The sequence below is a fragment of the Callorhinus ursinus genome, unplaced genomic scaffold (assembly GCF_003265705.2).
Source record: "Callorhinus ursinus isolate GAN/ISIS: 27379988/994484 unplaced genomic scaffold, GSC_fseal_2.0 scaffold5, whole genome shotgun sequence".
Classification (NCBI taxonomy): Eukaryota; Metazoa; Chordata; class Mammalia; order Carnivora; family Otariidae; genus Callorhinus; species Callorhinus ursinus.
In genome coordinates this window covers 82611341-82623787 of record NW_027397067.1, presented here as the reverse complement: position 1 = coordinate 82623787, position 12447 = coordinate 82611341, and positions in this window count along the sequence as shown.

Below are 12447 nucleotides of genomic sequence, written 5' to 3'. Positions count from 1 at the left end.
TAGCCCTCTGGCCCTGTGTGAGCCTCAGCTCGGGGGTCCGCTCCACCTGACCCTGGACCTGTGCTGAGCCCGCCCACCTCCTGGCTCGGAGGAAGGGGTGGCGGCGGCTCCTGCTGGAAGCCAGGTGCACGGTCACAGCTGCCCCTGGCCAGATGCTCTGTCTCTAGCGAGTCTCATTCTCTGTTGCAGACCCTCCAGCCTCACTCTGGGACGTAGGGTCTGTGCGACAGTTGTCCTGTGCGGCCTTGCTGGAGACCCAGCGTCACATTCTTACCCGCCTGCTGCAGGTGCGTCTGGCACGTGGCCTCAGTGGCGGGACCTTCCCAGCCGTGTTGCCTTCCTTCCTCTGAGCCCACTTGCGACCAGAAGCCTCCATGTCCTCTAACAAACGGACCGAGGTCCCACTCCCTGGTGTGCGAGGTGACAGAGGCCTACCAGGCGTAGTGCTTTTCCTTAGAGGCAGGAAAAACAAGGCTCTGAATTTGTCCTTTACCTTGGAGAGGAGATCCTAGCACGTCCCAGACCTCTGGACTCCTGAAAGCTTTCTCGAAGTGACCGGTCCCTGAATGTCCAGCGTGTAGCCCACGCTCTGGCACGCACGGGTCCCACCGGGACACTCAGAATACTCGCCACTTCCTGCTAGTGAGGCCTGGTGACATTGTCCGTCCGTGGGCCGCTGTGTTTTCCTGTGCGTGGGTCGGTCTATACGGGGACAGAGCCGGGAAGCTGAGAGAGCCTGGGGCAAAGCGTCTATACGGTCCCTCTCACTGACCTACCGGTATCGGACAGAAACCTTCACCAAGTCAAGAGCCACAGACCACCTACCAGAGGCCATGTTAATCCGTTCTAGAAAAGACCAGCACCCCTGCTAATCTCTGCCATTTCAACCCAGATGCAGTGTTTTTTGTTATACTGGCTGGTGACAGGAGGAGCGTCCGGGGCCCCCATTTGATCTTACCTGCTACAAGAAGTGTTTGTTCTGTAACCCAAAGAACCAGGATGAGGGTACCGCCAGTGGTTATGTCCATTCACGTACCGATGACCGTCTGCCCATGGCTGTGTGGACTGGATCCTCTGAGTGGGACCAGACTCGGGCTCCATTCGTTCGCAGACCCCCGTGTTCCTGACTCGGGCAGGGGTCCGGGCTGCTCTGGGCCCCCAGGAGTCTATCAGCCCAGACTGGGACCTGGCAGCTCTGCCTTCCTCGGGCTCGCTCGCCCAGAGCAGCGGCTGTGTGAGATTTAGAGAAGGCCTCGGGGTCTTGCTGCCTCTACTTCAGAGTCTCTCGGGGAGACCTAAGAAATCTTCCAGTTTGTGGGTTCTGGGTCTGAGAATTGGCTCAGGTAGGGAAGCAGGTCAAGTGACTATATTTTCCTCTGGGGCAGCGGACATCGACCACCTCATTCATCTTAAGATTTCTTTTGATTCTGTGTGATAAGCCGCTGTTCCTCACAGTGTGGCACCGGGGCCTCTGGGAGCTGCTGAAACGCAAAGTCTCGGCCCCTGTTGAATCAGAAATGCTGGGGCTGTCTTAGTGCCGCCTGTGACCGCGGGGCCGGGTTTGGGAGCCCTGCTGTCAGCAGCCCCCATTGTCCCTCCCACCTCTCGGAACACCGTGTTGGGGGCCGCCCTCACCTGCTCTGTCGGCTGCAGCTGCTGTAACAAGTACCACGGACCAGCCGCTTCAACAACATGGTGTACTTCCTCACAGCTCTGACCACTCTGTTGTCAGGGCTGGTCCCGCAGACAGCGTCTCCTCCCGGCTCCTCACGTGGTCGAACCCCTGCATGTGTTCGTGTCCTGGGCTCCTCTTGGAAGGACGCCAGTCAACTTGGATTAGCCCCCCCGCCCCCCCCAGTGGCCTTTACCTTCGCCACCTCCGTGAAGACCCACCTCCAAGCCGTGAGAATGACGCCCTTCCGTGCGCAGCCTGCTCGCACTTCCCTACGCCCCAGTGTCAGCCCCCATGCCGCAGAAGACGCCGGGGCTAACATTATCCACCTGCCACCAGAGGCGAGTCCTACAGCCAACTGGCCAGTGGGCGTTTTGGCCACAGAGCGTGCGTCCCGGGACCACACCGGGACCAGCTGTCTCAGGTCCGGCCCCCAGAAGCGGAGCCTGTGGTTGTGGTTCAAGTGCATCAGGCTTATGAAGTGATGCCCTCAGGAGAGGGTCTGAGGACGGCCGGCCAAGGGTGTGTGTTCAGCTGAAGTCTGGCCATAGCTTGACACCACGGGGAGCTCAGGAGGATGGATTTCACCTGAGAGGTTGTTTCTCCAGCGACAGGCATCTGAGCCGCTACCCCCCACGTCAGCCATGGGCTAGCGGCTGCCCTCAGGGTGGGGCAAGGGGCTCCCAGGCATCTCTGAATGGGGCCGCTTCTCAGCCGAGGGCCATCCTCTGGCTAAGGGTGCTTGTGTGAGTCTACAGCAGCTGGGGGTGGGCATGCCGAGCTCCCAAAGGGGCTTTGAGGGGATCACCAGCAGCACCTGCTTTAACCAGCAGCGGCAGCAATGTGACAGACCTAGATACCCTGAAAAACCCTCCCACTCTGCATTTCCTAGGTAAAACCTAACAAATACGTTCTCACATAGCTGAGGTCACAAAACAGAAAAGGAAATCCCCAGGGGGTGAAAAAGCAGGACTCAGCCAACACCTCCTGAGCCATTGGCTCTAGAAACCCTCCCGTTGGAACAGGTCCTAGGCCAGAAAAAACCCTGCCCACTGGCAAATGGTGCAGAAAGGAAACCCCCCGGCCTCTGGGCTCTGCAGGAGAGCCACTAGACAATTTTTTTTTTCTTTTAAGCCCAGTGTGGAGCCTGACTCAGGGCTTGACCTCACGACCCTGAGATCAGGACCTGAGCTGAGATCGAGAGTTGGATGTTTAACCCACTGAGCCACCAGGGCCCCTTCCACTGGGCGTTTACAATTCAGGTCCTCCCCTGTGTATTTGGGGGAACCGCACGCAGAGAAACTACATCAACATGGCCCCAGATGGATTACAAGCTGGTGCCTGGCGTGAACCAACAGAATCTTCTCTGGAGGTCTTGTCCCCAAGATCTCACGGGACTCCCAGACTGAAAGCTCGGGCCTTCAAACATGGTCTCGCAATTCGAAATTCAGAGGATGGAAATGCGGTGTGCCCGTGGTTGGAGTCCTGGCAGGAAACAGGGTGGCTGACGCGAGTGTAACAAAGGGGCCATTTACAAAGACGTGGGCCGGGAGGGCGGCCAGAGCAGGCGGCTGCTACGTCAGGCACATCCCGGTGAAAACAGCCAATCCTGTTGGTAGAACGGATATCTCTTTCCCCTGTGTCCAAGAGTGCTTTTTCTTTGGTTTATTTACTGGGTTCTCCAAAGTCCCCAGGTGACAATATTATAAATTTTATTGTCCAAACCGCTGATCCCACGCAGGTGCGTTCTCGAAGCCCAGCGACTATCACACTGGTGCTGCTGACAAGCACAGGCTGCTCCGGGGGACGATCAGGCTGCCCTGGACCACTGGGCTCTGGAAGCAGGTAATTCTTCGCGGCTAAGGATGGATGAAGGTGTGCCCCACACAGGGGCCAGAGCCCCTGGGGCACATGGGTGTCATGGTTCAGGGACTGAGAAGCTGAGCCCCCCAGTCCCGGGTTGAGGCCCTGTGGGGACCACATCCAAGGAAGGCAGAGGGCTGGGCATGGGAGACGGGACACACCCACGGAGCCCGCATCCATCTGCTGAGGGTCTCAGGGACAGCGGCAGCACGTGTGCGTGGGGCCTTGGGGGCAACACGGGCGTGTCCTACTTGTTTGTAGGCAGGCAGAACCCAGGTGTCCTATCTCCTGAGCTCTCACCCCTTCCTGTTTGCCCTCCAGGATCCAGAGACAGCCCTGTTCCCAGTCTCCTTGTCCCCAGGCTCAGCACAGATGAGCTGTCCTTATTTGCTGGGGCCTCCGCTATTTCCAGCTAACCCTGTGTCCAGCCCATCCCCCGTCTCCCCAGCAGTCCCCATCCTGTAGCCAGCTGCACTATGAGCCCTGGACTTAGGGGGGTGGGAGGAGGAGGGGTAAGCCACCAGGTTTGCTTCCAGGCAGAGAGGCCACCAGCTCCTGTAACTGTGGCTGCCTGGGGCAGAGCCCACGAGCCCCCAGGAGGAGGCCTGGCATCCACTGAGCCTATATCCTCTGGGCTCCAGGCCCCGATGGCATCTCAGCTCCTGTCTCAACAGGGTGTCGAGGGGGCATCTGTTCCAAATGACCCAACATGAGACAAGGGAGCACCACCCAAGCAAGACAGAATTGCAGCCACACCGGGTACCCCATGCCCAAAATGACAGCAGCTTCCACATAGCCAGTCCCCAGAAGGGATGGGACTTTTGTGATCTGCTGAAAAGGGGTTTCTTGCTCTGGTCTCCTCTCAGATCATAAGACTTTACAATATTAGAAATTGGAGGATGGGACGATCTGAGTATCAGCGAAGAAAACAGCTGCTTGACTCTACGAGTTAAAAAAATGAGTTGCTCATCTTCAGAGGATACTGGGAGAACCAACTTATTATACACATTTTAAAATTGATAATAATGCAAGAGGATCACGCACTGGAAGATGGCAGAGTATGAAGCACCAGGAATCCTTCTCTCCACTAAAACAAGAGTTGCACTGGCAGAACCTGTCTGATTGAACCACTAATGGAAATCTGGAGTCTACTGAAGGTTTGTAACCTCCAGGGCAAGACTTAAATGGTACAATGTGGTTAATTTGGGTCAATATGAGCTCTTATCACAGTAGCAGCTACTCATCTCCGACCCCATCTCATGGCAGGCCACAGCTCATGTGCTCCTGGAGCATCGTGCACACAGCTTGCCAGATCTTGGGTGGACAAAAGGACCCTGTCCTCCAAATACTGAGGATCTGTGCCCTGATCACTGATTTCTCTTCTGATCACACAGGTGCTGACAGAGGTGGGAGGCTGATGCACCTCCCACACTCATGCAAGCCCTCCTGCTCCAGTTGAAGTGACTTCCAGGGTATGAAAGGGCTGGCACCAGGGCACCTGGTGGCTCGGTCAGTTGGATGTATGCCTTTGGCTCAAGTCATGATCCCAGTCCCACGTCGGGTTCCCTGCTCAGCGGGAAACCTGCTTCTCCCTCTGCCCACCCTCCAACTTGTGCTTTTTCTCTCTCTCTCTCAAATAAATAAATAAAATCTTTAAAAAGAAAGAAGGAAAGAAAGTGACCACGCAGGCACAGTGAAAGGAACAGGCTCAGAGAAGACCAAATAAGACCATATGTTTACCCCTCACACTAATCCTTAGCACAGAGACAGGTAATAATAATACCAAAACCAGTAATAATAATAATAATAATAATAATAATAATAATAATAAAACAGCAAACCCTGGGGAAGGAGGAGAATCTGATTTCCAGAGTTACCACATTATTAGATACAAATGTCTACACCAGAAGAAGAATCACAAGGCACACCAAGAAATAGGAAAGTAAGTAGGCTCATTCAAAGGAAAAAAGGTCAACAGAAACCGACCCTGGACAAGACCTGATGTCAGAACTGCTAAACAAAGACTTTAAAATAATTGCCTAAAAGGGTGGGGGGATGGGTTAGCCTGGTGATGGGTATTGAGGAGGGCACGTTCTGCATGGAGCACTGGGTGTTATGAACAAACAATGAATCATGGAACACTGCATCAAAAACTAATGATGTAATATATGGGGATTAACATAACAATAAAAAAAAATTAAAAAAAAATAATTGCCTAAAAGATGCTCAAAGAACTTAAGGAAGATGTGGAGAATGTCAAAAAAATGATGTATGAATAAAACGGAGATATCAGCAAAGAGATAGAAAACCTAAAAAGAAACTAAAAAGGAAGTCTGGAGCTGAAAAGTACAGTAACTGAAATGAAAAAAATCATACATTCAGTACAAAAACTGAATGAAAGGGATTCAAAGACAGATTTGAGCAGGCAGAACAAAGAACTGGCACACATGAAGACAGGACAATAGAAATTATCAAGTCTAAAGTCTAAAGAAGAAAAAAAAGATTGAAGCGAACAGAGCCTGAGGGACTTGTGACATCACCAAGCAGACCAACATATACATCATGGGATCCCAGAAGGAGAAGAGAGAGGGAGGGAAAGAGACAGAGAATATCTGAAGAAATGATGGCTTAAAACTTTCCAGATTTTTTTAATTTTTTATTGTTATGTTAATCACCATACATTACATCATTAGTTTTTTAATTTTTATTGTTATGTTAATCACCATACATTACATCATTAGTTCTTGATGTAGTGTTCCATGATTCATTGTTTGTGCATAACACCCGGTGCTCCACGCAGAACGTGCCCTCTTTAAGACCCATCACCAGGCTAACCCATCCCCCCACCGCCCTCCCCTCTAGAACCCTCAGTTTGTTTTTCAGAGTCCATCATCTCTAATGGTTCGTCTCCCCCTCTGACTTACTCCCCTTCATTCTTCCTCTCCTGCTATCTTCTTCTTTTTCTTTTTTCTTAACATATGTTGCATTATTTGTTTCAGAAGTACAGATCTGTGATTCAACAGTCTTACACAATTCACAGCACTCACCATAGCACATACCCTCCCCAATGTCTATCACCCAGCCACCCCATCCCTCCCACCCCCCACCACTCCAGCAACACTCAGTTTGTTTCCTGAGATTAAGAATTCCTCATATCAGTGAGATCATATGATACATGTCTTTCTCTGATTGACTTATTTCACTCAGCATAACACCCTCCAGTTCCATCCACGTCGTTGCAAATGGCAAGATCTCATTCCCTTTGATGGCTGCATAATATTCCATTGTGTATATATACCACATCTTCTTTATCCATTCATCAGTCGATGGACATCTTGGCTCTTTCCACAGTTTGGCTATTGTGGACATTGCTGCTATAAACATTGGGGTGCACGTACCCCTTGAGATCCCTACATTTGTATCTTTGTGGTAAATACCCAGTAGTGCAATTGCTGGATCGTATGGTAGCTCTATTTTCAACTGTTTGAGGCCCTCCATACTGTTTTCCAGAGTGGTTGCACCAGCTTGCATTCCCACCAACAGTGTAGGAGGGTTCCCCTTTCTCCACATCCTCGCCAACATATGTCGTTTCCTGACTTGTTAATTTTAGCCATTCTGACGGGTGTGAGGTGGTATCTCATTGAGGTTTTGATTTGGATTTCCCTGATGCCGAGCGATGTTGAGCACTTTTTCATGTGTCTGTTGGCCATTTGGATGTCTTCTTTGGAAAAACGTCTGTTCATGTCTTCTGCCCATTTCTTGATTGGATTATTTGTTCTTTGGGTGTTGAGTTTGATAAGTTCTTCATAGATTTTGGATACTAGCCCTTTATCTGATATGTCATTTTGCAAATATTTTCTCCCATTCTGTCGGTCGTCTTTTGGTTTTGTGGACTCTTTTGCTGTGCAAAAGCTTTTTATTTGATGGAATCCCAATAGTTCATTTTTGCCCTTGCTTCCCTTGCTTTTGGCGATGTTTCTAGGAAGAAGTTGCTGTGGCTGAGGTCGAAGAGGTTGCTGCCTGTGTTCTCCTTTAGGATTTTGATGGACTCCTGTCTCACGTTTAGGTCTTTCAACCATTTGAAGTCTATTTTTCTGTGTGGTGTAAGGAAATGGTCCAGTTTCATTTTGCATGTGGCTGTCCAATTTTCCCAACACCATTTGTTGAAGAGACTGTCTTTTTTCCATTGGACATTCTTTCCTGCTTTGTCAAAGATGAGTTGACCATGGAGTTGAGGGTCCATTTCTGGGCTCTCAATTCTGTTCCATTGATCTATGTGTCTGTTTTTGTGCCAGTACCATACTGTCTTGATGATGACAGCTTTGTAATAGAGCTGGAAGTCTGGAATTGTGATGCCGCCAGCTTTGCTTTTCTTTTTCAATATTCCTCTGGCTATTCTGGGTCTCTTCTGGTTCCATACAAATTTTAGGATTATTTGTTCCATTTCTTTGAAAAAAGTGGATGGTGTTTGGATGGGGATTGCATTGAATGTGTAGATTGCTCTAGGTAGCATTGACATCTTCACACTGTTGGTTCTTCCAATCCATGAGCATGGAACGTTTTTCCATTTCTTTGTGTCTTCTTCAATTTCTTTCATGAGTATTTTATAGTTTTCTGAGTACAGATCCTTTGCCTCTTTGGTTAAATTTATTCCTAGGTATCTTGTGGTTTTGGGTACATTTGTAAATGGGATCGACTCCTTGATTTGTCTCTCTTCTTTCTTGTTGTTGGTGTATAGGAATGCCACTGATTTCTGTGCATTGATTTTATATCCTGCTACTTTACTGAATTCCTGTATGAGTTCTAGCAGTTTTGGGGTGGAGTCTTTTGAGTTTTCCACAAACAGTATCATATCATCTGCAAAGAGTGAGAGTTTGACTTCCTCTTTGCCGATTTGGATGCCTTTGATTTCTTTTTGTTGTCTGATTGCTGTGGCTAGGACTTCTAATACTATGTTGAATAGCAGTGGTGATAGTGGACATCCCTGCCGTGTTCCTGACCTTGGGGGAAAAGCTCTCAGCTTTTCCCCATTGAGAATGATATTCACTGTAGGTTTTTCATAGATGGCTTTTATGATATTGACGTATGTACCCTCTATCCCTATACTCTGAAGAGTTTTGATCAAGAAAGGATGCTGTACTTTGTCAAATGCTTTTTCTGCATCTGTTGAGAGGATCATATGATTCTTGTTCTTTCTTTTGTTAATGTATTGTATCACGTTGATTGATTTGCGGATGTTGAACCAGCCTTGCAGCCCAGGGATAAATCCCACTTGGTCATGGTGAATAATCCTTTTAATGTACTGTTGGACCCTATTGGCTAGTATTTTGGTGAGAATTTTTGCATCCATGTTCATCAAGGATATTGGTCTGTAGTTCTCCTTTTTGATGGGGTCTTTGTTTGGTTTTGGGATCAAGGTAATGGTGGCCTCATAAAATGAGTTTGGAAGTTTTCCTTCCATTTCTATTTTTTGGAACAGTTTCAGGAGAATAGATATTAATTCTTCTTTAAATGTCTGATAGAATTCCCCTGGGAAGTCATCTGGCCCTGGGCTTTTGTTTGTTGGGAGATTTTGGATGACTGCTTCAATTTCCTTAGTGGCTATAGGTCTGTTCAGGTTTTCTATTTCTTCCTGGTTCAATTTTGGTAGTTGATACATCTCTAGGAATGCACCCATTTCTTCCAGGTTATCTAATTTGCTGGCATAGAGTTGCTCATAATATGTTCTTATAATTGTTTGTATTTCTTTGGTGTTGGTTGTGATCTCTCCTCTTTCATTCATGATTTTGTTGATTTTGGTCATTTCTCTTTTCTTTTTTTTTTTTAAAGATTTTATTTATTTATTTGAGAGAGAGAGAGAGAGAATGAGAGAGAGCACGAGAGGGAAGAGGGTCAGAGGGAGAAGCAGACTCCCCGCTGAGCAGGGAGCCCGATGCGGGACTCGATCCCGGGACCCCAGGATCATGACCTGAGCCGAAGGCAGTCGCTTAACCAACTGAGCCACCCAGGCGCCCTCTCTTTTCTTTTTGATAAGTCTGGCCAGGGGTTTATCAATCTTGTTAATTCTTTCAAAGAACCAGCTCCTAGTTTCGTTGATCTGTTCTACTGTTCTTTTGGTTTCTATTTCATTGATTTCTGCTCTGATCTTTATGATTTCTCTTCTGCTGGGTTTAGGCTTTATTTGCTGTTCTTTCTCCAGCTCCTTTAGGTGTAGGATTAGGTTGTGTATTTGAGACCTTTCTTGTTTCTTGAGAAAGGCTTGTATTGCTATATACTTTCCTCTCAGGACTGCCTTTGCTGTATCCCAAAGATTTTGAGCAGTTGTGTTTTCATTTTCATTGGTTTCCATGAATTTTTAATTCTTCTTTAATTTCCTGGTTGACTCATTCCTTCTTTAGTAGGAGGCTCTTTAGCCTCCATGTATTTGAGTACTTTCCAACTTTCCTCTTGTGATTGAGTTCTAGTTTCAAAGCATTGTGGTCTGAAAATATGCAGGGAATAATCCCAATCTTTTGGTACCTGTTGAGACCTGATTTGTGACCTAGGATGTGATCAATTCTGGAGAATGTTCCATGGGCACTAGAGAAGAATGTGTATTCCGTTGCTTTGGAATGGAATGTTCTGAATATGTCTGTGAAGTCCATTTGGTCCAGTGTGTCATTTAAAGTCTTTATTTCCTTGTTGATCTTTTGCTTAGCTGCTCTGTCCATTTCAGTCAGGGGGGTGTTAAAGTCCCCCACTATTATTGTATTGCTGTCAATGTGTTTCTTCGCTTTCGTTATTAATTGCCTTATATAATTGGCTGCTCCCATGTTCACGGCATAGATATTTACAATTGTTAGATCTTCTTGTTGGATAGACCCTTTAAGTAGGATATAGTGTCCTTCCTCATCTCTTACTACAGTCTTTGGTTTAAAATCTAATTCGTCTGATATAAGGATTGCCACCCCAGCTTTCTTTTGGTGTCCATTAGCATGGTAAATGGTTTTCCATCCCCTCACTTTCAATCTGGGGGTGTCTTTGGGTCTAAAATGAGTCTCTTGCAGACAGCATATCGATGGGTCTTGTTTTTTAATCCAATCTGATAGCCTGTGTCTTTTGATTGGGGCATTTAGCTCATTTACATTCAGGGTAACTACTGAAAGGTATGAATTTAGTGCCATTGTATTGCCTGTAAGGTGACTGTTACTGTATATTGTCTCTGTTCCTTTCTGATCTGTGCTGCTTTTAGTCTCTCTCTTTGCTTAGAGGACCCCTTTCAATATTTCTTGGAGGGCTGGTTTCGTGATTGCAAATTCCTTTAGTTTTTGTTTGTCCTGGAAGCTTTTTATCTCTCCTTCAATTTTCAATGAGAGCCTAGCTGGATATAGTATTCTAGGCTGCATATTTTTCTCGTTTAGTGCTCTGAAGGTATCATGCCAGTCCTTTCTGGCCTGCCAGGTCTCTGTGGATAGGTCTGTTGCCAATCTAATATTTGTACCATTGTAGGTTACATATCTCTTCTCCTGAGCTGCTTTCAGGATTTTCTCTTTGTCTCTGAGACTCGTAAGTTTTACTATTAGATGTCGGGGTGTTGACCTATTTTTATTTATTTTGAGAGGGATTCTCTGTGCCTCCTGGATTTTGATGCCTGTTTCCTTCCTCACATTAGGGAAGTTCTCTGCTATTATTTGCTCCAATATATCTTCTGCCCCTCTCTCTCTCTCTTCTTCTTCTGGGATCCCAATTATTCTAATGTTGTTTCATCTTATCGTATCACTTATCTCTCGAATTCTGCCCTCGTGATCCTGTAGTTGTTTCTCTCTCTTTTTCTCAGCTTCTTTATTTTCCATCATTTGGTCTTCTATATCGCTGATTCTCTCTTCTGCCTCATTTATTCTAGCAGTTAGTGCCCCCATTTTTTATTGCACCTCATCAATAGCCTTTTTGATTTCGACTTGGTTAGATTTTAGTTCTTTTATTTCCCCAGAAAGGGTTTCTCTAATAACTTCCACGCTTTTTTCAAGCCCAGCTAGTATCTTTAAACTCATGATTCTGAACTCTAGGTCCAACATCGTGCTAATGTCCGTATTGAGTAGGTCCCTGGCTGACGGTACTATCTCTTGTTCTTTTTGCTGCGGTGATTTTTTTCGTCTTGTCATTTTGTCCAGAGGAGAATAGATGAATGAGAGAACAAAATGCTAACAGGTTTACAACGTCCCTAGCAAATATACTGTATACAAATCAGAAAAGACCTGAAACCAGGGGAAAAGAAAGGGAAAGAAAGAAAAAGAAAGAGAAAAGAAAGAAAGAAAAAACAAAAACAAAAAGAAAAAGATTAAAAACAAAAACAGAACAATACAAAAAAAACTGAATATGATCAAATATCATCAGGCTAGTGCATAGATCAGTGCCACACACTAGATTTGGGGCATATTTTGGTCTGTTAGAAAAAAGTGCCTCCTAAAATTTTAAAGGAAGAAAGGGGACTTATATATGTACAAAATAAGGGTTGATACAATGAAGGGATGGAAGATGACTGTAAAGATGAAAACTATAAAAGATTTTATAAAAGGAATTGATACGATGAGAAGTTGTTTGAAAAAAAGAAGAAGATTTAAAAAAAAAGGGAGAGAATATGATCAGGCAGGAGACTAGAACAAAGCCATACACTAGTGATTTAGGGTATATTTTGATCTGTTAGAAGAAACTGTATCTCAAAATTTTAAAGAGAGAACAACTTATATATATATATGCCAAAAATAAGGGTAACTACTATGAAGGGATAAAATATGACTCTAAAAATGAAAAATAAAAAATGTTTTTTTAAAAAAAGGAACTGATAAGATGTTGGTTGATAAAGGGAAAAAGAGAAATTAAAAAAACAGTTAAAAAATTAACTTTGAAAAACTAATGAATCATGGTAAAAAAAA